The sequence below is a fragment of the Dermacentor variabilis genome, unplaced genomic scaffold (genome assembly GCF_050947875.1).
Source record: "Dermacentor variabilis isolate Ectoservices unplaced genomic scaffold, ASM5094787v1 scaffold_13, whole genome shotgun sequence".
NCBI lineage: Eukaryota > Metazoa > Arthropoda > Arachnida > Ixodida > Ixodidae > Dermacentor > Dermacentor variabilis.
The window spans coordinates 44,873,649-44,893,644 of NW_027460291.1; the positions used below are offsets into that span (position 1 = coordinate 44,873,649).

The following is a 19,996-nucleotide window of genomic DNA, read 5'->3' on the forward strand; positions in this document are numbered from 1 at the left end:
GCTTCAATGACGCGCGTCGAGTCACCACCGTTTTCGTTTGTGGTTCCACAGGTGCAACGGCGTCTTGTCTGTCCGTCTCGTCGGTTGTAGCTTCGCGTCCTCGTTTGCCGACTGCGCCTCCGGTGGATTGTATCGTGACGTCCATGCTTTCTGTGCATTGGCTCGCTGGTTCCTTTGAAGGTTCACCATATTCTGCGCCCACACTTGTCTTTTCAGGCACGTCCCTCATGTCGGGCTTTTCTACAAGGATATGGCCTCCTTGCTGTTCATTTTATTGCGGATATGAGGGTGTGTCTACTGGTCGCATCTTCTTTTAAGTCACTTCACGCGACGTTCCTGCAGCTTCTGCGTCGGCTTCGTCCATGACGAGCTCTGCTGCGTCAGTTTTTCCAACTGGTCCTGTTACACTTGCGTATCTCTTCACACACGAACTCTCGTCTGCCCAAAACGACGGCACCAAGCACATCGAGGTACATGGCAGGTGTGTCGTATATGTCCTGCGGTGTGGCACCGCAAACACACTGGTGCTCTTCCTGGTGCAAATGGTGCAACGAAGCTGATGTGGGAGGTCGCCAACCTTGACGCCTGCATGGAGCTTAAAGCTCACCGTCCACGTAGTCGTGCTTTTCTCGTGGATGCCATTCACACGCCACTTTTCTTTCACGACATCTGTTACCGTCCCGAACATTGCTAGTGCAGCACGTACATCTTCATCGGGAACATTGAAAAGCAGCCAGTGCGACTTTGGGCGCAGGGCTTGTTTCGCGAATCAAGTACAACGCAGCGGCGACCCTTCCCCTTCATTTCACCGATGGTTAGGGCCTTCTTCACGCCTACCGCATTCTTGAAGGTGACGGCCCATACGTGACTCATCTGGTACGCCCCCAAGGCTAGCACCTCAGGGAGCAATGCCAGACGGTCCAACGTATCCCTGAAGTCTTCAACTCGATAAGGCCGGGCCGGAATATCGGCATGTAAAAATATGGTATTCAAAACTGTACGAACTGTAGGCAAGATGACCTCGTAATCTTCATGTTCAGCAGGCGCCGCATTCCTGTTACCGCAGCTATTCATTGCCGCAAACACCGCCCCATCGGAGCACATGATAACCGCGTCCGCTCTCTTCGACAAACGGAAGTGGAATCCCACGGGAACCGAGCACGGGTTTGGTCATTTCTCTCCCCCTTTTGTTCTGCGTATACGCGATCGCAGAGCAAACAAAAATGTAATACACTGTTCCCGCCCGGGATTGAACCGGGCACCTTGCTCCTGTGAGGTGCACGTGATAACCACTACACCACGGGTATCAATTTTTTTTCTTTATTGCCGAGTTCGACGTGCTAAATCAAGGTTTACAAAGGATAAAACGTGTGAACCACACTTTGGCCAACACGGTACTAAAATCTTTTGAACAACGCTAATTCATCTAATACAGAGATCCATTGTGGTGGATCAGGCAACGCTGTGAAAGCATCTCTCACACACACACAACACTCCCAATGAAGTTTTCCCGAACCGGTCGGACAACAATGTCTCCATTTTGAAATTGCAGTCTGGTTTTTTACATAGCGTGGAGGCTCAGGATCATAATAAGGTCATGCGGGAGATCCTCCACGTGATCAATCGGTAAGAAGCTTATTTCACATGAGTCCAGGGGGTAACTGTTTTTTCAATGTTCTTTGCAGAACATCCCAGTGAAAGATGGAGTCCCAGAAATCTAGGAATGCATGTTCTATGGTTTCCGGTTTTTTACACAATCAGCAGTCGGTGCTCCAGGGGACACATATACCCTTTTCATGAAGCAAGGTCTTAACGGGAAGCGTGTTTGTGTGCAATTTGAAGGAGAAAGATTTAGCTGACGGCCGTATTGGCATTTTAGAGCGCAGCTCTTTGGCGTCCGTTCCTGGGTTTCGCGTCGTCGTCGGCGTTGTCGTCGGCCTCGTAACCAGCTCCGCCCCCCTTTCATCCCCCCAGCGCTAGCAGCGACCGACTGATACCGCTGGATGCCGCTGACGCCGCTAGAGAGTCAAGATAACGTGACTGCATAGAACACCGTCGCCGCCATGCAGAAAGAGGAGGAAAGGGTCCCCCCCCCTGTTCTTGTGTGGCGGATAGGGTGCTCTTCAGTTGCCGACGCGCCGGTTATTTCACGCAGGCCCCGGCACGTCGACGAATACGTGACCACCTTCCCACGGCTAGACCTGGTTCTTAGCGCTGCGGAAGCGAGGGTATCATATTGTTTGTGTCGGCATCGGCGGCGTTGTCCCTGAAACCAACTCCGCAGCTGGGGTTGACTCACTATCGGCGTCAGCGGCATCAGTCAGTCGCTGCTATCTCTTCCCTCCTCCCTTTATCGTGTTGTCCGCTTGCTGCGCGCGCTTCTGCCCCCATCGTTTGCCGCTGGGTGTACACGCCGCCCCCCTCCCCCCTCTTCCTGCGAGTCTCCGGTTGTCAAAGCGCCGGCTCGAACTTAATTCCTTTCTTCGCTCCTCCTCCAATGCAACCCCTGTGCGGTGGCAATCAGAGAGCCAGATCGGTGGCGGCGGATCTGTATATGTGCACCGCCCGAGCCGAAATTGCCGCTGCCGTTCGCCCTGTGCGGTGGCAATCAGAGAGCCAGATCGGTGGCGGCGGATCTGTATATGTGCACCGCCCGAGCCGAAATTGCCGCTGCCGTTCGCCACTGCGAAATTATCTGCCAGTTCTTTCTGAGCCATGAGCGAGACGACCGATGGAAGTCCTCCGTCTGCTGCTGCTGCTGCTGCTGCTAAACGAGCTGCCAGAGCAGAGGCCCAGCGCCGTCGCCGTCAGAATCCAGAGGTGCGTGCCGCCGAAGCAGAAGCTTACCTAGTGGAGTCTTTGTTAAAGGAATACGTGTGAAAAATAAAAAAATAATTCTGTGATAGCGCATACATGTGTTGCTCGATTTCTTTGCCTCAATCTATCGAAAAGGTGAAACAGCTTATTTGCTGCGCTCAAATTTCGCATTAGGAAGTAACGTAATCGTCGGTAATTTTTTTCAATCTCTTTAGGACGTCTTGTCCTGGGCCTCCACGGTGTGGAAAACGGTAGAAAGGTGCAGGGAACATCGTGTCCATGAGACCTCTGAATAGTTTTTTCTTTGTAATGGTGGACAGGTATTGCTGTGAAAAACGTACTTTCAACATCCTATATGAGCATACCACTTCACGCAGGTAACCAGTCACGGCTCCTGGCATATTGGGAACCGCAGCAACAACGAATCCTGGAAGTTGTCTACACAGCCGTACCTGTATCACGGTTCTGAGAAAAAAATCGTTTTGACCCCTTAAAAACACAAAGCGTGACACGACTTGTCAAAGAAACAAATGAGCTAGACCAAGCCCACCTTTCTTGACAGGGAGGAACAAGTTCGTTCGACTCATTCTCTCCCAGGTTGAGGCCCAAATGAAGATAGCGTAAACATGGTGAACTTTTTGTACGCTTACCCTCGCAGCACACAACACATTCATAACGTACCATATCTTAGAAACTAAAAGAAGATTACAAACAGTGACTCTAGAAAACATTGACAATTGCTTTCCTCTCCACCCGTGAGCCTTTTCCTTTGCTTTCGAAACTTGATCGAGCCAGTACGATTCAGGTTCACGGTAACTTCCGAGAGGCACACCCAAGTACTGCGTTGGTAACGTCGACCACTTCAGTCGATAAAAGGTCCCCGGCGTGTTTTTCCAACTACCATGCCAGAAGCCGTAACTTTTATACCAGTTTATCTGGGCTCCAGTTGAATCGCAAAACTTTTCAACGACAATCATGGCCTCCTTAATGCTCGCTTTGTTTGTGCGGAAAATCGCGATATCTTCTGCATATGCCAAAATTTTGACGTGCGCTGCCTGCGGCCGATAGCCTGCTATGTGCTCGTCATTTTTAATCGACAAACAGAGTGGTTCGAGATAAGCCGCAAATAGAAGGAACGACATCGGGCATCCTTGCCTCACGGACGAGTGTACAGGAAAGCTTTCGGTTAGTTCCCCATTAACAATGATGCGCGTTGAGCATTCTCTGTACGCCAACATGACGCCTTCCGTTATGACATTACCAACGTTCGCATGTTCCAGTATGCAGAACAAAGCCTTGTGCGGGACGAGGTCGAAGGCTTTTGTTAAATAGACCTGCATCATCGCGACCTGATCGCCAATTGCATCGCAACACTCAAGCACACTTTGTGCAACATGTACATTTGTTGTGATACTGCGGCCTTTAATGCCACAAGTCCGGTGCGGCCCTACCAATGTTTTAATTACACTTTGCAGTAGTTTGGCTAAAGCTCTCGTGAATATTTTATAGTCGACGTTGGCTAGAGTTATGAGGCGATATGACCCTGGCAACAAAAGTTTTTCGTTATCATCACTCTTCGGAATTAGCACGATATACGAGGTTGTGAAAGACAAGGGCAATTTTTTTCGCTAATACGCTTCGCTGATAACTTCGTGAAGAACACGGGCCAATGCAGACTTGAAGGTTTTATAAAAAGTGGCTCCCAAACGAACAGGCCCAGGTGCCTTACCGATGGACAACTCATCTATTGAGCACTATCTCACTTAGGCTAATTGATAGTTCCAGCCGTGTCCTAACTTCTTCATCGAGCTTTGGCATCAATGAGAGAAATTCTTTCTCGTAGCTATCTTTAAGATTCCGCGGATGACCTAAAATTGCTTTAAAATGATCGGTGATCCCTTGCTTGATGTCATTTTTGTAGGAGGTAATGTGATTGCCTTTAGCTAGCTGGCGAATTTCCTTTCGACATGCATATCTTTTCTCGTCCGATAAGGCTCGTTTCGTTGGAATTTCGCCAGCCCACAACTTCTCAGACCTTGATCTCACAAGTGCTACTGTGTATTTTTCTGCATCCATCCTTTCTATTTCGGTTTTCACTTCTTTTAATTCGTTAACATACACACCAGGTTCGACACTTTCCATGCTGATAAAAAATTGCAGTTGCTGGCGAAGCTTTGTTTCTGCTTGTTTCAGGTTGTGTTAATGACACCGCTTCTTTCAATGGCCTACGTTTTACTTTCTGTTTAAATTCTTCCCATTGAATGGCGAAGCTTACTGGCTTGGCTGAAGTCAGGTTTTCTATTTCCTTCACTATAGCATCGACAAAAAGATCGTCATGCAACAACTGCGAATTCATTTTCCAAAGATCCCAGTTAAAGGTACGTTTGCTTTGTCTTTTCCCGAATGTCGTGGTTACCAAGCAGTGATCGCTATATGCTACAGCTTGCACATCATATTCACAACAGAATGGCACTAATTTGGCTGACACGTATAATCTATCTAATCGAGCGTGGCTATCAAGCTGGAAGCGGGTAAATGGCGGGCGAGTTCCACTGGCAAAAACACTACCCACATCTTCCAACTCATAATCGTGCACCACACCGTTCAGATATTCAGCACTCTTATCGCGAACGCGTGAACATTTTGCTCGATCTGCAGCATTGCATACACAGTTAAAATCACCCAGCAGTATTACCACCTTGCGACAGTTTACGTACACTTCAAGGCGCTCAAAGAAAGATCGCCGGTCCGTTTCAATATTCGGAGCATAGATAAAATAGCACGGTAATTCACATCGCGAAAACAAAAATAAGCCACTAAGAGGCGCCCAGTTTCACACGAAAACACTGAGTGCACACAAATGCCAAAATTCTTTGGTAGGAATATAACGCAGCCGCCTGATCCACCAACCGCGTGACAAACGTACACGTGAAAGTGAGCACGAAAATTGGACACCATTGTGTCGGTTAGCTCTTGGCTCTCAGTTTTCGTTTCTTGGATTCCTACTCTATCTAAATCATTATCCAAGAGGAGACGACTTAGCCGACATTGCCGTCTTCTTGCACTGAGCCCTCGTACATTTAACGTAGCTACACGTAGCGTTCCTTCGATATTAACCGCCATGGCTACACGGTAGAATGGTGCCCATCACAGTTACAGAAGGATGAGTGCTCATAAAGGTGTGCCGTTAAACACGTCGAATGCCACTAAAGGCGACGCAGCTCGACCTTCCGGAAAGGGCACTCAAGTGCAACTTGGTGCCCCCTTCCTGGCGAGGTTCTAAAGAAACCAGCGTTCAGGATGACCGCCACTGCACTCGTCAACCCCCCAACCCCACTCGAACTGGACAGCACGGAACTACGGAGGCGGTTTACCCGCGTGCCGTAGATCGACCGTAATGTTCGGCCGCCGCTTCAAGGACAACCTTCTTATACCTGGCGCTTTGGGCGGTGGCTCATCTCCGCCGCTGCCGTCTGGTTTCACCGTCCGGCTAACGGTCTGGTTGTGGGGCCGTTTCCCCCTCGGTTGGCTAATTGGTCCGGTAAGGGTGTCCATGTCTTCAGGTTCAACGAGGCAGGAAGTCGCCGCCGTCTCAGGTGGGGTTTTCACTTCAGCATTCAGCATGGCCGCAATGCTCTGTGCAGTCGCTTCTTGGTGTCTTGTGGTGACAGCCTGGGTGACTTGTTTCTCCTCCTGTTCAAGCCGTACCGCGGACTTTGCCGCGACGTCAGCTGTTTCCCCTGCCGCGGACGACGTGTCTTCCATGTGCGCCTCGTCCATGAGTAGGGCAGAGTTGTCCTCGTTGCCCACGGGTCCGGTCACGCTAGCGTACGTGCGCTCGCACTGACTGACATCATGACCGAAGCGTCGGCAGGCACCACACCACAGAATACGGCACTCGCGACGAATGTGGCCCGAGCCGCAGCAGCGTAGGCAGAGAGGAACCCTGCCCGGCACAACCACCAGAGCCAGTGGCCCGGCGGCGCTCACCTGATGCGGCAGGTCTTCGAGCTTTACGCCGGGCCTCAACTTCGGCGTAACCAGCCTTGTTGTTGAGTTCTTATCCGCCACGCCTTGAACTCGCCAGCGCTCGCGGACGACGTCCGTGACCTTTCCAAGCGGCGCGAAGGCAAGACGTACGTCCTCGTCAGGAACGCTAGGCAGCAGCCAATGCACTTTCAGGCGTATGTCCTCGTTGGCGGGGTCAATGACAAGACACCGGCCCTTTTTGACCTGCAGCTTTCCAACGCTGACGATCTTTTTCACCGCGTCGCTGTCCTTGAAAGTCACGGCCCACATATGGCTCATACGGTAGGCCCCGAGAGCAGCCACTTCCGGCAGGAGCGGTAACTGAGCGAGCGCATCGCAAAAATCTTCCACCCGGTATGGGCGGGCCATGATATCGCAGTGTAGGAAAACAGTATTCAAAACAGAACGCCCTCTTGGCAGACCAGGGAAAACAACTTGATACTCGTTGTCCGGGGCAGAAATCCTGTTACCGCGGCCCGTCTGGGCGGCTGAAGCCGCTGCTACGGAGCCCATGACATACACGTCCGTCACGCTCGGTGGCCGGAAGTGGAATACAGAAGCAGAAGAAGCAGAGGAAGCAGAGGAACGAGACAGATGTCAACCCATATCACACCAGACCCAAGACCCTTTATTCATGCGAGCACCCATCTATATACCCGGCAACAGTGGTGCCATCTATGGCTTTGATAGTTATGCAACTAAGGGCACCTAGTGTCGCCCTACGACACTACACCTCTGACACCACGGGAACGGAGCACGGGTTTGGTTATTTCTGTCGCCCTCTGGTTCTGCGTATACGCGATCGCAGAGGAAACAAAAGCGTAATACACTGTTCCGCCCGGGATCGAACAGGGCACATTGCATGTGTGAGGCGAACGTGAGAACCAATACACCACGGGAACCTATTTTTTAAATTTATTGCCGGTCTTCGACATTGTACAGAGCACATAATACAGAACAAAATTACAATACACAATTAACAAATACAAAACATATTGAAAGTATATACATGCCATCAGTCCTATAAGGACTGGCGTTGTCTAATTAAAGTTATTTCAATGCTGTCATAGGTTCTACCCTCGACAGCCATTCGGGTACACATTCTTGTATTTTCATTATTTCAATGAAACTAGACATGATTTCTCTGAAATAAGTACGCGCAGGCCCAGCGTCTGGGTCGCAGTATTACCCAGACATCCTCGCACGCCATAAACTATGAAGGCCTTTGAGCATTATTAGGTCGTAGGGAACCCCGTCGTCGTTCATCACCGTTAAGTACCTGATCCCATAGGAATTTAACGGTAACTCCTTCTTAATTGTTCTTTGTAGGACATCCCAGAAGAACACCCCGGCCCAGCAATGCAAAAAGACATGGTCTATTGTTTCAGGTTGCGTGCAAATCAAGCAGTGTGAGCCCCAGGGTACAAGGAATCCACGTTCTTCCATGAATGTCTTCACTGAGAGTGTTCCTTTGTGTAATTTAAAAAAGAATGTCTTTATACCCCAGTAGGCACCTACATATTTTTCACTCGCTTAAGGACATCCATTCCTGATCTTCCAATGTATAGCGCTCTGTGCAATGGCACTGGAAATGCAATGGATCAATAGACCAACGCATCTCGCACATCCCGAAAAAACAAAAATGTGTTGACAAGCTGACGTACAAAAAGATGCGCCAACCCAGCCCAACTTTCTTCACGTGCCGGAACAGATTGGTTCGGCTACACCTTTCCCAGGTAGAGCCCCAGATAAAAACCGCGAACACACTGTGCAACCTTTGCACGTTTACCCTTGAACAGTACAATGTTTGCATGACCTACCACAACTTCGTAATAAAAAAACATGTTACACAGTTGGTTTTGCGAAAACTGACAGGTTGATGGCTTTCCACCTGTCTGCTTTTTCTTTTGTTTCTTTTGCTTGGTTCGTCCAGTATTCGTCGCTATTTTTGTAACTGTCCATGGGGACACCTAGATACTTGGTCGGGGTTTTCATCCAGCTCACATTTGCAAAATTGTACGGGGCCGAAGACCACTCTACGTGCCACAAACCGCGGGACTTTCCCCAGTTCACTCTACTGCCCGTCACATCCCAAAAGTTTTTCACTACCCTTATTGTTTCCGTCACACTTTCTTTGCTTGTACAACACACCGCGATGCCATCTGCATATGCCAAGAGCTTGATTTGTGTGGCTGCCGAGCTATACCCGCGTATTTGCTCATTCTCAGTTATTGCCAAACACACAGTTTCTATGTAAATGTCAAACAGAAGAGGACTGAGAGGGCAGCCCTGACGCACAGAACGCATGACCTTAATGGGGACCCCCAATGATTTGTTCACAATTAAGCGTGTTGTGCAGTTGGGGTACGCCAACGCCACTCCCTCGGTGATAATGGAACCAACATCACCGTAATCCAAAATGGCAAACAAAATATCATGAGAGACACAATCAAACGCTTTCTCGAAGTCCAGCTGGAGCACCGCGACTCCGCCCGAGGTGTCGTCACATCACCCCAGCACGCACCGCATCATGTGAATATTCGAAAAAATGGACCTTCCTTTGGTACCACACGTTTGCTGATCTGCGACTATGTCAGTTATGACACTTTGAAGTCTGGCAGCCCAAACTTTCATGAAAATCTTGTAATCAACATTGGTTAAATATATTGGCCTGTAAGAGTTTACTAGTCTAAGTTTCTCCACTTGGTCACTGTTAGGGATGAGTATGGTATGAGCTTTTCCAAAAGAAGGCGGCAAAGTTTTGTTATATGCATCATTAAAGAGCTCTGTTACCAACGGCGACAGTTCTTTCTTGAAAGCTTTATATAAACACGCGCCCAGACCGTCAGGTGCAGGTGATTTGCCTTGGTTCACATCATCAATGGCTTTTTGAACTTCACGTTCTGTTATTTTCCATTCCAATCGTTCTTTCGTATCGTCACTCATTCGCGGCGTGCGAGATAGAAAGGCCTTTCTGAACTCGTCTATATTCACTTCTTGGAACGCAAAGGGTGACTGGTAATACTCTAGAAACGCTCGGCCTATGCTCTTACTATCGTCGGCAACTGTGCCGTTCCATAAATTCCTGTCGACATGATTCCGTCGTCCTTGCGCTTTTTCGAGTCCCAGCGCCCGTTTAGTGGGCGTCTCACCAGCTACTAATGCATTTGCTCTTGCTCGTACAATCTCACCTTGATACCGTTCCTTGTCAAGCTGCTCGATTTTTTTCTTTAATGGCTCCGACATCTTGCTTATACGCCCCAGGCTCTTCGCACTCAAGCGCTATCAGCTGCTTAAGTGAAAGGTGAGCCCCTGCCTTTCATGTTCTTCTCAAATCGTAAGCAGCTCGATCTTTCTAAAGCTTTCATTTTTACGTTTTGTTTGAAGTATTCCCATTTCTCTGCTATTGTTTCACTGTTTTCTTCACTTACTTTCCTGACGGCCTCACATACTGCGTCTACAAATGGCTCGTCTTTTAGCAGTAAGGCGTTCATTTTCCATAGGTCCCAATTAAAATCTTGTTTCTTCCTCTCCGTGCCTATATGACATTTCACCATGAATTGATCTGAAAACGATACTGGTGCACGCCGCCGAATAACTATGGCACTTTGGAAATATGTCTTGCGATACGTATATGCGGTCTAACCACGCATGACTACTACCTTGAAATCATGTGTACATGACTTCCCGCTTCCCCTCCAGGCACTCACAGACATCGTCCAGTTCATTATCACTAATTAGCTTAGTCAACACACTACTGCTTTCATCGCGAATACCAGCATTATTGACTCTATCCCGAGCCCTCAAAACACAATTGAAATCCCCCTAGGAAATCATGCACTTATGAGTGCTAACATACTGACAAAGGTTCGCAATAAATGAGGGGCACTCTTCCACACCACTTGGTGCATATATGCACATGACTGAATTCCAGTTCACGAAAAACAAAATCGCAAAAAACGATCCGTCCGGTTTGACATGAAAATACATTTTTAAGAAGGCCAGGCAACTTCTTAACAAACAGAACACAACCGGCGGACGTCCCTACCTCGTGGCTCACGGCCTCATAATATCTAGTCATGAAACGCCGCACCATGATCCCGGTCTCCTCCTCTCCGTCAGCCTTTGTCTCCTGGACAGCTAGAACGTCTAGGTCTTGGTCAGTGGCCAACCGTAGGACTTGGCTTTGCCTACGCTTGGCCGCCAACCCTCTCACGTTTAGTGTGGCAGCAGTGAGCGATGGATTAGGAGCCATGCTGAACAAAAGTATGAGATAGGCCCAGAGCACGGCGCTTACCTTTCACGACCAGTCCTCGGCTAGCCGCCTCCGGGACCACCCGTCTTCCCGGCGTTATTCTTTTGCTGTGCTTTGTTACCAGGCTTTCTTTCGGGCGGAACATTTGGCTTCGGCTGGAAGACCGACTGCCTCCCAAGAGGAGTCTTCGCTGGTGGCCCGTCACTTGTGCTGGATGCCGCGCTGTCCTTGTCTCCGCCCTCGTCACGGGGGCGCTTGGAGGTGGCACCGAGACAAACCGCCCGGTCCCCGTCGTTTGCATCCTCGCCCTGTTGCATCGCTGACTCAGTCTCCTCGCGTTCGCCTTCATTAACACCTGCCTTCCCAGGGTCTTCGTCCCTCTCAACACGTGCAGGCGCAGTCATCTGCTCAGCCCCTTCGACTACCTTGGCTTGAGCGACCTCCGGTACCATCGTGGCATTTGTCGTCACTGAAGGCACTTGCACTCCGGCTCCCTTAGCAGCGTCTTCTGTCTCGACTGCATCCATGACGTGCTCTGCAGCAACATCACTCGCTGCTGGTCCTGTCACGGCCGCGTAAGATTTAACGCAGTCAGCGTCGACGTGGCCGAAACGTCTGCATCTGGAACAGCGGGGGACTTTGCAATCACGGCGTACGTGTCCTGTGCCTTGGCAGCGCAGGCACTGCATGGGCCGCCCGGGTATGACCACCAATGCCAACTGTCCGCCGAAGGGGACCTGATGAGGCAGGTCTTCCACTTTAATGCCGCTTCTCAGCTTCAGTAGCACGGTCCGGGTGGTCGAGGTCTTGTCTCCCATGCCTTGGACGCGCCAACGCTCCCTGCTCACCTCTTCTACCTTGCCGGAGGTTGCGAACGCCGCCGGATGTCCTCGTCGGAAACGCCGTACAGCAAGCAGCCAGTGAAGCCGGAGTTTCACCTGCTGGTCCTGCGGGTCGACGATGACACATCCACGGCCTTTCACCTCAAGCTCTATCAGGGCCAGCAGCCGTTTTCTTGCAGCTGCTTCACTGAGGGTCACGGCCCAGACGTGATTGGCCTGGTAGGCCCCGAGGCACACAACTTCCGGCAGCAGGCTTGCGGGCGTAAGTGAATTCCGAAAATCCTCGACCTTGTACAGCCTTGCTCTTACATCACCGTGTCAAAAGGCGGTGTTGTTAATAATTCGTCCTTTTGGCAGTTGGGGCAAAATAAACTGGTAGTCCCTTTCTTCGTCGTTGCTGAACCTGTTTCCGCGGCCAAAAGTGACCGCTGTCGCCGCTCCGCTTGAGGACATGATTCAACGATCCGATCAGGTCGGCTGCCGGAAGCAGAATGATACACCACGGGAACCTAGCATGGGTTCGGTTACTTCTCTCCCCCTTTTGTTCTGCGTATACGCAATCGGAGAGCAAACAATAGTGTAATTCACTGTTCCCGCCCGGGATTGAACCGGGTACCTTGAGCGTGTGAGGCGCACGTGATAACCACTACACCACAGGAACCGAGCACGGGTTTGGTTATTTCCCTCCCCCTTTTATTCTGCGTATAAGCGATCGCAGAGGAAACAAAAGTGTAATACACTGTTCCCGCCCGGGATAGAACCGGACACTTTGCGCGTGTGAGGCGCACGTGATAACCACTATTTTTTTCTTTTACTTTATTGCCTGTTTTCTTTTACAGGATGTGGAAACAGAGAAACATGAATGGGATAAAAAGGAAACACTTGGACCAAGTCTTGATCCGGCATGTTCAGATTAAAATTTTTTCAAGTTACACAATTCGTCCAAGATAGGTGGACAGTTAGGAGGCTCTGGTAGCGTTTTATACAGTTCCTGTATATAATCCATGTTTACAATGAAATTTTCCCTGATAGGACGTGCGTGAAGGTGGGCATTGCGGACCGCCATTCTAATCTGCCAGATGCTGTGCAGTGCTATAAGCATGAACATGTCGTACGGGACGAAGTCTTTATTGTCCGCACTAAGAAAACGGATGCCTTAACTCGTGATGGGTAGGTCCTTTTTCAATGTGCGCTGCAGAATGTCCCAAAGGAAAACGGCGTCCCAGCAGTAAAGAAACACGTGGTCTACCGTTTCGGGCGTCTCACAAAGTAAACAGTTTGTCGTCCATGGAACGCAGAGTCCCTTATCAGCTAACCATTGCTTTACGGGGAGCGTCCCTGACTGAAGTTTAAAGAATTCTTTGTTCCCGGTTTTACGTTCATCTTTTTAACCCTTCTTAGCACGTCCTGTCAGGGTCCGAGATTGAATAGAGATCTGTACCTCGGTGTTGGTAACAAACAGTCGACAAGTTCTTTGAAAAGTGTTTTCCGTTTTAGAGAGGAAAAATACTCTAGTGAAAAGCGTACTTTCAAAAATTGAAAAGAATGCACTACTTCACGCAAGAATCCAGTCACATAATGGGACATATCGTTATTCCACGACACAACGAATTCTGGAACGTGTGAGCAGTCTTAATTTTATTACAGTTTGCAAAAAGCCATTTCTTTGGTCGCGGAGAAAAATAAAACGAGACACAACTTGCCTAATAAATAAGTGACACAAATCCAATCCACCGTTTCGGGCTGGTAAGAATAAATTTGAGCGACTTGTTCGTTCCCAGGTCGATTTCCACACAAACACGGCGAAAATCCTTAGAAATTTCTGCACATTCACACGCGACGTACAAAGGACTTGGAACACAAACCATATCTTGGCTATTAAAAACAGGTTGAATACAGACGCCCGTGCAAAAATAGAGAGCTCCCGCTTACCCCAGGCGTTTGTTTTTTGCCTGATTGCTTCTGCTTCGTCCTTCCAGTAGTCGTTGTTGTCATGATAAACCTCGAGTAGCACACCGAATACTTCAGTGGGCGGGTTTCCCGTCTTACATTTACGTATACATCAGGCTTCATATCCCAATTACCATACCAAAACGCAGTTGTTTTGTCCCAGTTAATCATGCTACCTGTCATGGAACTAAATTGTTTGGCTGTGTGAACAACTTCACATATGCTCTGCCTATCTTGACAGAGTACGGCCACATCGGCAGCATCTGCAAGAATCTTTACTTGAGTACTGTGTAATCTAAATCCGACCACGTTCGAATTTTGGATAATCGATAAGCATAAAGGTTCTAGGTAAGGCTGAGGCCGGGCACCCTTGTGTGATAGAACTGAGTATGTCAATTCTTGCACTGAGCTTCCTAATAACTACGAGGCGTGTTACACATTGCAAGTACGCCCCCCCCCGCATCCTTAATCCATCAAGAAACACAGTTCCAACTTATACATGTTCTAACACGTTGAATCCCACTTCGTGGGAGACACGATCAAAAGCTTTTTGTAAGCCTAGTTGCATCATTGCTATTCGGTCTCCATAGTCATCGCAAATTTCTAATACACTTCTTTCTGCGTGTATATTTGTCGTAATGCTACGACCTCTTATGCCACATGTCTGGTGCCATCCTACAATGTTTTGGATGACATTCTGCATTCTCTTGGCCAACACCTTAATGAAAACTTTGTATACCGCATTCAAGAGGCTAATGGGGCGATGTGACGTCGCAGACTGAAATTTGATGTCAGCATCCGTTTTGGGGATTAAAACAGTGTGCGATTCAGTGAAAGACCGTGGTAGCTTCTTTTTATACCCCCCTTCGATAACTTCGAACATCGCGCTGGCTATCTCCTCTTTAAACACCGGACGCTCGTATGGTTGACCTCCCTGCCTTTCCTCTCTTTGCTATCTCTGTCTCTCTCTTATAGAATTCTGCTCCGTTTCCATCTGGGCCAGGTGTCTTTCCATTGCTTAAGTCATCAATAGCATTTTTAATCTCCTGTGTACTGATAGGAGCCTCCAAACTTTTTTTAGTTTCGTCGTCAAACTTGGGCACTAAAGAAAAGAAATCTTCACTAAATCCACTTGCCATCGGAATACGTTTTCCAAGCAAATCGCAATTGTGTTCAACAAACGCGTTCATTATTTAACTTCTTTCCTTTGTCAGTTTGAAATTGTACATTATTTCCTTGACTTCTTTTCTTTGCGCGTATTGCTTTTCATCACTTAGTGCCCGCTTTGTCGGTGTTTCGCCCATCCAAAGCTTTTCTGTTCTTGACCTAATAATAGCACCTCTGTACTTTTCTTTATCTAAATGTTCAAGCTTGTTTTTGGTATTTTTTATTCCTTCAGTGAAAGAGCCCGGTTTGACACTCTCTTCCCTTAACAGCGCTTGCAGTTGCGACTGCAGTTTCTTCTTGTCTTGTTTCTTCTCAAAATTAAGGTAAGTCGTTCGTTCTATGGCACTCAATTTAACATCTTGTTTAAAAGTTTCTCACCTCGTTTCCCAGTCGTCTTTTCCGACTGAATACAGCATCGTTAACGCTTCACTCACCTTTCTAGAAATATATTCATCTTTCATAACGGTATTATTTAATTTACAGACGTGCCAGTGGAACTTTGGCATTCTTCCTTTTGTCCCAAGCATGAATTTTACCAGAGCGTGGTCGCTAAAAGACACTGGTATGACCACGTGTTCGTCACAACACATCACAAGGTCAAGTGGCATGTAGGCTCTATCTAAACGCGCGTGACTTTGGCGCTGAAAATGTGTGAACACAACCCCGCCATTAGGCATGCACAGGGCCACATCTTCTAGTCCATTCTCTGCAATCAATTCCCTCAAAACCGTGCGCTTTGATCGCGAAAATTTACACGTTTGTTGCGGTCCACAATCGGGCACACACGGTTGTAGTGACCAATTAATATCAAATATCTACTACAATCAAGAAAACCACCAATCGCTTCAAAGAATGCTTTCCTTTCGTTGCTACGATTTGGGGCGTATAAGCAAATCACACGCCATTCAAATTTTAGTAACGAAAAATCACAAACCACGAAGCGTCCGCTCTCACTGCTTCTTATGCTTGTCTCAACTGCGCCCATCGATCTTTTTATAAAAATTGGACACCCTCCCGATAAGCCATCGGAATGTGACGGACAAACATTATACGTTGTACGGAAAGGCGCAACCATTCGATCAGTTTCGTCCTCCGTCAGTATATTTTTTCTTGCATGGCGATCACGTCTAAATCATGTTCCGCAAATAGCCTGCTTAATTGGTACTGGCGTCTTCAAGACGAAAGCCCGCGCACATTTAGAGTGGCGAAACGAACTGCTCTCTCAAGTCTAACAGCCATCTTTATATTTAAAAAAGGATGCGCTCACGAAACAGTCTGTGCCCAGACTTTGGGGTACACCTTCGGTGCGTTGGCCGTGGAATCGAGTGGGCGGCTTTGCAGCCCTCTTCTCCCCCTCCGGAACGTTTGGCTTTGGGTGGGTTACAGCCGGCGACTGGTGAACGCTTTCGCCGGTGGTTCCCTGCGGTTTGGGTCCTTTGTCTCTGCACCGACGTCGTCTCGTGGTTGCTCCCAGCGCACTGTTGTCTTCTGCTTCACGGCAATCGATGGCGTCCACTTCGGGACTCTTGTGGTGAACTTCGGCTGTCCCTTTATTGCCACTTATTTTCTTGGCACCACCATCTAAGAATGCGGAGCCCTGTATCTTGGCTTTTCCATCTACTGCAATTTCTACCTGCAGTGCAGTGGCTGTCAAATTTTCCTCGGTAGTATCTTCCGCTTGCTTACTTTCTTTGGTGCTTTTCCCTTGTACTCCTGATGTTGCTGAATTCACATATTCTTCTGCTTCCGCTTCGTCCATGGTGAGCTCGGATTTCACCGTGCTCAACGTGGTTATGGCAGCTGCCGCATACGTCCTCGAGTAGTTTTCTACGGCGTGTCCAAAGCGTTTTCAGACGTTGCACCGCGGCACGCGGCAGTCCTTTCGTGTATGACCAATCTGTTCGCAGCGCAAGCACCTTGGCGCTCTTCCGGGTTCTACGACAAGGGCTAGGTCACCTCCGACGCGCAGCTGATGTGGTATATCGTCCAACGTAACGTCAGCCTTCAGTCGCACCACAACTGTGCGTGTCATGGTGTTGTGTTGGCTGTAGTTGTCAAGGCGCCATTTATCCAGTCCTATTTTCAAGACGGTTCCGCAGGGGTTCAGGGCGTTTCGCACGTCTTCTTCGCGAACATGGTAGAGCAGCCAGTGAAGCTTCAGACGGACGTCGTGGTGACTTGGATCAATTACGATACGTCTCCGGCCCTTGACCGTCAATTCCGGTTCGGCAAAAACTTCTTCCCACCTTCAGCAGTCTTGCAGGTAACCGCCCACATATGATTCCTTTGATAGGCGCCGAGCGCAAGAACCTCGGTGGATGGAACACGTTGAAAACGTGGCTCACGACAATCTTCTGCGCGATATGGTCTACCTTTTACATCAGCATATAGAAAAACGGTATTTCGAACAACGTACCCAGTTGTCAGGGTGGGGGATGCAAAATGACTGCAATATCCCGCGACACTTTATTCCTTTATTACCGCGGCTATGGTGGGCCGCTACATCCGCTCCGACGGAGCTCATATCACGTACGTGCGTACACTACGGTGGCCGGAATTGAACTACGTTATTACCACTTCACCACGGGAACCGAGCACGGGTTTGGTTATTTCTCTCCCCCTTTTGTTCTGCGCATACGCGATCACAGAGGAATCAAAAGTGTAATACACTGTTCCCGCCCGGGATCGAACAGAGGACCTTGCGCGTGTGAGGCGCACGTGATAACCACTACGCCACAGGAACCCAACACAGATTTGGTTATTTCGCTCCCCCTTTTGTTATGCGTATACGAGATCGCAGAGGAATCAAAAGGGTAATACACTGTTCCCGCCCGGGATCGAACCGGGGACCTTGCGCGTGTGAGGCGCACGTGATAGCCACTACACCACAGGAACCGAACACAGATTTGGTTATTTCGCTCCCCCTTTTGTTTTGCGTATACGAGATCGCAGAGGAATCAAAAGTGTAATACACTGTTCCCGCCCGGGATCGAACCGGGGACCTTGCGCGTGTGAGGCGCACGTGATAGCCACTACACCACAGGAACCGAACACAGATTTGGTTATTTCGCTCCCCCTTTTGTTATGTGTATACGAGATCGCAGAGGAATCAAAAGTGTAATACACTGTTCCCGCCCGGGATCGAACAGGGGACCTTGCGCGTGTGAGGCGCACGTGACAGCCACTACACCACAGGAACCGAACACAGATTTGGTTATTTCGCTCCCCCTTTTGTTATGTGTATACGAGATCGCAGAGGAATCAAAAGTGTAATACACTGTTCCCGCCCGGGATCGAACAGGGGACCTTGCGCGTGTGAGGCGCACGTGATAGCCACTACACCACAGGAACCGAACACAGATTTGGTTATTTCGCTCCCCCTTTTGTTATGTGTATACGAGATCGCAGAGGAATCAAAAGTGTAATACACTGTTCCCGCCCGGGATCGAACAGGGGACCTTGCGCGTGTGAGGCGCACGTGATAGCCACTACACCACAGGAACCGAACACAGATTTGGTTATTTCGCTCCCCCTTTTGTTTTGCGTATACGAGATCGCAGAGGAATCAAAAGTGTAATACACTGTTCCCGCCCGGGATCGAACCGGGGACCTTGCGCGTGTGAGGCGCACGTGATAGCCACTACACCACAGGAACCGAACACAGATTTGGTTATTTCGCTCCCCCTTTTGTTATGTGTATACGAGATCGCAGAGGAATCAAAAGTGTAATACACTGTTCCCGCCCGGGATCGAACAGGGGACCTTGCGCGTGTGAGGCGCACGTGATAGCCACTACACCACAGGAACCGAACACAGATTTGGTTATTTCGCTCCCCCTTTTGTTATGCGTATACGAGATCGCAGAGGAATCAAAAGTGTAATACACTGTTCCCGCCCGGGATCGAACAGGGGACCTTGCGCGTGTGAGGCGCACGTGATAGCCACTACACCACAGGAACCGAACACAGATTTGGTTATTTCGCTCCCCCTTTTGTTATGTGTATACGAGATCGCAGAGGAATCAAAAGTGTAATACACTGTTCCCGCCCGGGATCGAACCGGGGACCTTGCGCGTGTGAGGCGCACGTGATAACCACTACACCACAGGAACCGAACACAGATTTGGTTATTTCGCTCCCCCCATTTGTTATGCGTATACGAGATCGCAGAGGAATCAAAAGTGTAATACACTGTTCCCGCCCGGAATCGAACAGAGGACCTTGCGCGTGTGAGGCGCACGTGATAACCACTACACCACAGGAACCGAACACAGATTTGGTTATTTCGCTCCCCCTTTTGTTATGCGTATACGAGATCGCAGAGGAATCAAAAGTGTAATACACTGTTCCCGCCCGGGATCGAACAGGGGACCTTGCACGTGTGAGGCGCACGTGATAGCCACTACACCACGGGAACCTTTTTTTTTCTGTATTGCCGCTATTCAGCAGTACATCGGAAGGACAACATTCGGAACATATACACGCAGAATGATGAACTTCTCATCGATTAAGAAAAATTGATAAGTAAAGCCGCCTGTTATATGTGAGTTGGCGTTGTTTAAAATTATTTAAGATTAGCGAGGGGCTCTGTCCTGGCCATCCAAGGCGGAGGACACTCATGTGTAGCAAGCACATCAAGAAAGCGTGTTATTTGTTCTCGAAAGGAAACACGGGCTTGTCTTGCATCGGGATCGAAATAGAAGCCAGCCATGCGGGCTCGCCATATACAGTAGAGGCCAGTTAACATTATCTGATCAAAAGGTGTTCCGCCCTCGTCATCTATCGGTAGATACCTTATGCCATGTGGATCAAGAGGAAATTCTTTCTTTATTGTTCGCTGTAGAACACCACAAAAGAAAACTGCCGCCCAACAGTGTAAAAAAAAACATCGTCCATTGTTTCTGCTTGTTTGCATATGAAGCAATGTGAGCCCCATG

General features: G+C 49.0%; 13 non-coding genes across 13 annotated transcripts; all 13 read right to left on the reverse strand.

The window, feature by feature from the left end:
- Positions 1–12,531: 12,531 nt before the first annotated feature.
- TRNAV-CAC (transfer RNA valine (anticodon CAC)) lies at positions 12,532–12,604 on the reverse strand. Its single transcript has one exon. It is a non-coding gene; the product is annotated as a tRNA-Val (tRNA).
- Positions 12,605–17,730: 5,126 nt separating this feature from the next.
- On the reverse strand, positions 17,731–17,803 carry TRNAV-CAC (transfer RNA valine (anticodon CAC)). Its single transcript has one exon. It is a non-coding gene; the product is annotated as a tRNA-Val (tRNA).
- A 79-nt stretch (positions 17,804–17,882) lies between these two features.
- TRNAV-CAC (transfer RNA valine (anticodon CAC)) lies at positions 17,883–17,955 on the reverse strand. Its single transcript has one exon. It is a non-coding gene; the product is annotated as a tRNA-Val (tRNA).
- Positions 17,956–18,034: 79 nt separating this feature from the next.
- TRNAV-CAC (transfer RNA valine (anticodon CAC)) lies at positions 18,035–18,107 on the reverse strand. Its single transcript has one exon. It is a non-coding gene; the product is annotated as a tRNA-Val (tRNA).
- A 79-nt stretch (positions 18,108–18,186) lies between these two features.
- On the reverse strand, positions 18,187–18,259 carry TRNAV-CAC (transfer RNA valine (anticodon CAC)). The gene has a single exon. It is a non-coding gene; the product is annotated as a tRNA-Val (tRNA).
- Positions 18,260–18,338: 79 nt separating this feature from the next.
- On the reverse strand, positions 18,339–18,411 carry TRNAV-CAC (transfer RNA valine (anticodon CAC)). Its single transcript has one exon. It is a non-coding gene; the product is annotated as a tRNA-Val (tRNA).
- Positions 18,412–18,490: 79 nt separating this feature from the next.
- TRNAV-CAC (transfer RNA valine (anticodon CAC)) lies at positions 18,491–18,563 on the reverse strand. The gene has a single exon. It is a non-coding gene; the product is annotated as a tRNA-Val (tRNA).
- A 79-nt stretch (positions 18,564–18,642) lies between these two features.
- On the reverse strand, positions 18,643–18,715 carry TRNAV-CAC (transfer RNA valine (anticodon CAC)). The gene has a single exon. It is a non-coding gene; the product is annotated as a tRNA-Val (tRNA).
- Positions 18,716–18,794: 79 nt separating this feature from the next.
- TRNAV-CAC (transfer RNA valine (anticodon CAC)) lies at positions 18,795–18,867 on the reverse strand. Its single transcript has one exon. It is a non-coding gene; the product is annotated as a tRNA-Val (tRNA).
- A 79-nt stretch (positions 18,868–18,946) lies between these two features.
- TRNAV-CAC (transfer RNA valine (anticodon CAC)) lies at positions 18,947–19,019 on the reverse strand. Its single transcript has one exon. It is a non-coding gene; the product is annotated as a tRNA-Val (tRNA).
- A 79-nt stretch (positions 19,020–19,098) lies between these two features.
- On the reverse strand, positions 19,099–19,171 carry TRNAV-CAC (transfer RNA valine (anticodon CAC)). Its single transcript has one exon. It is a non-coding gene; the product is annotated as a tRNA-Val (tRNA).
- An 80-nt stretch (positions 19,172–19,251) lies between these two features.
- TRNAV-CAC (transfer RNA valine (anticodon CAC)) lies at positions 19,252–19,324 on the reverse strand. Its single transcript has one exon. It is a non-coding gene; the product is annotated as a tRNA-Val (tRNA).
- A 79-nt stretch (positions 19,325–19,403) lies between these two features.
- Positions 19,404–19,476, reverse strand: TRNAV-CAC (transfer RNA valine (anticodon CAC)). Its single transcript has one exon. It is a non-coding gene; the product is annotated as a tRNA-Val (tRNA).
- Positions 19,477–19,996: the final 520 nt, after the last annotated feature.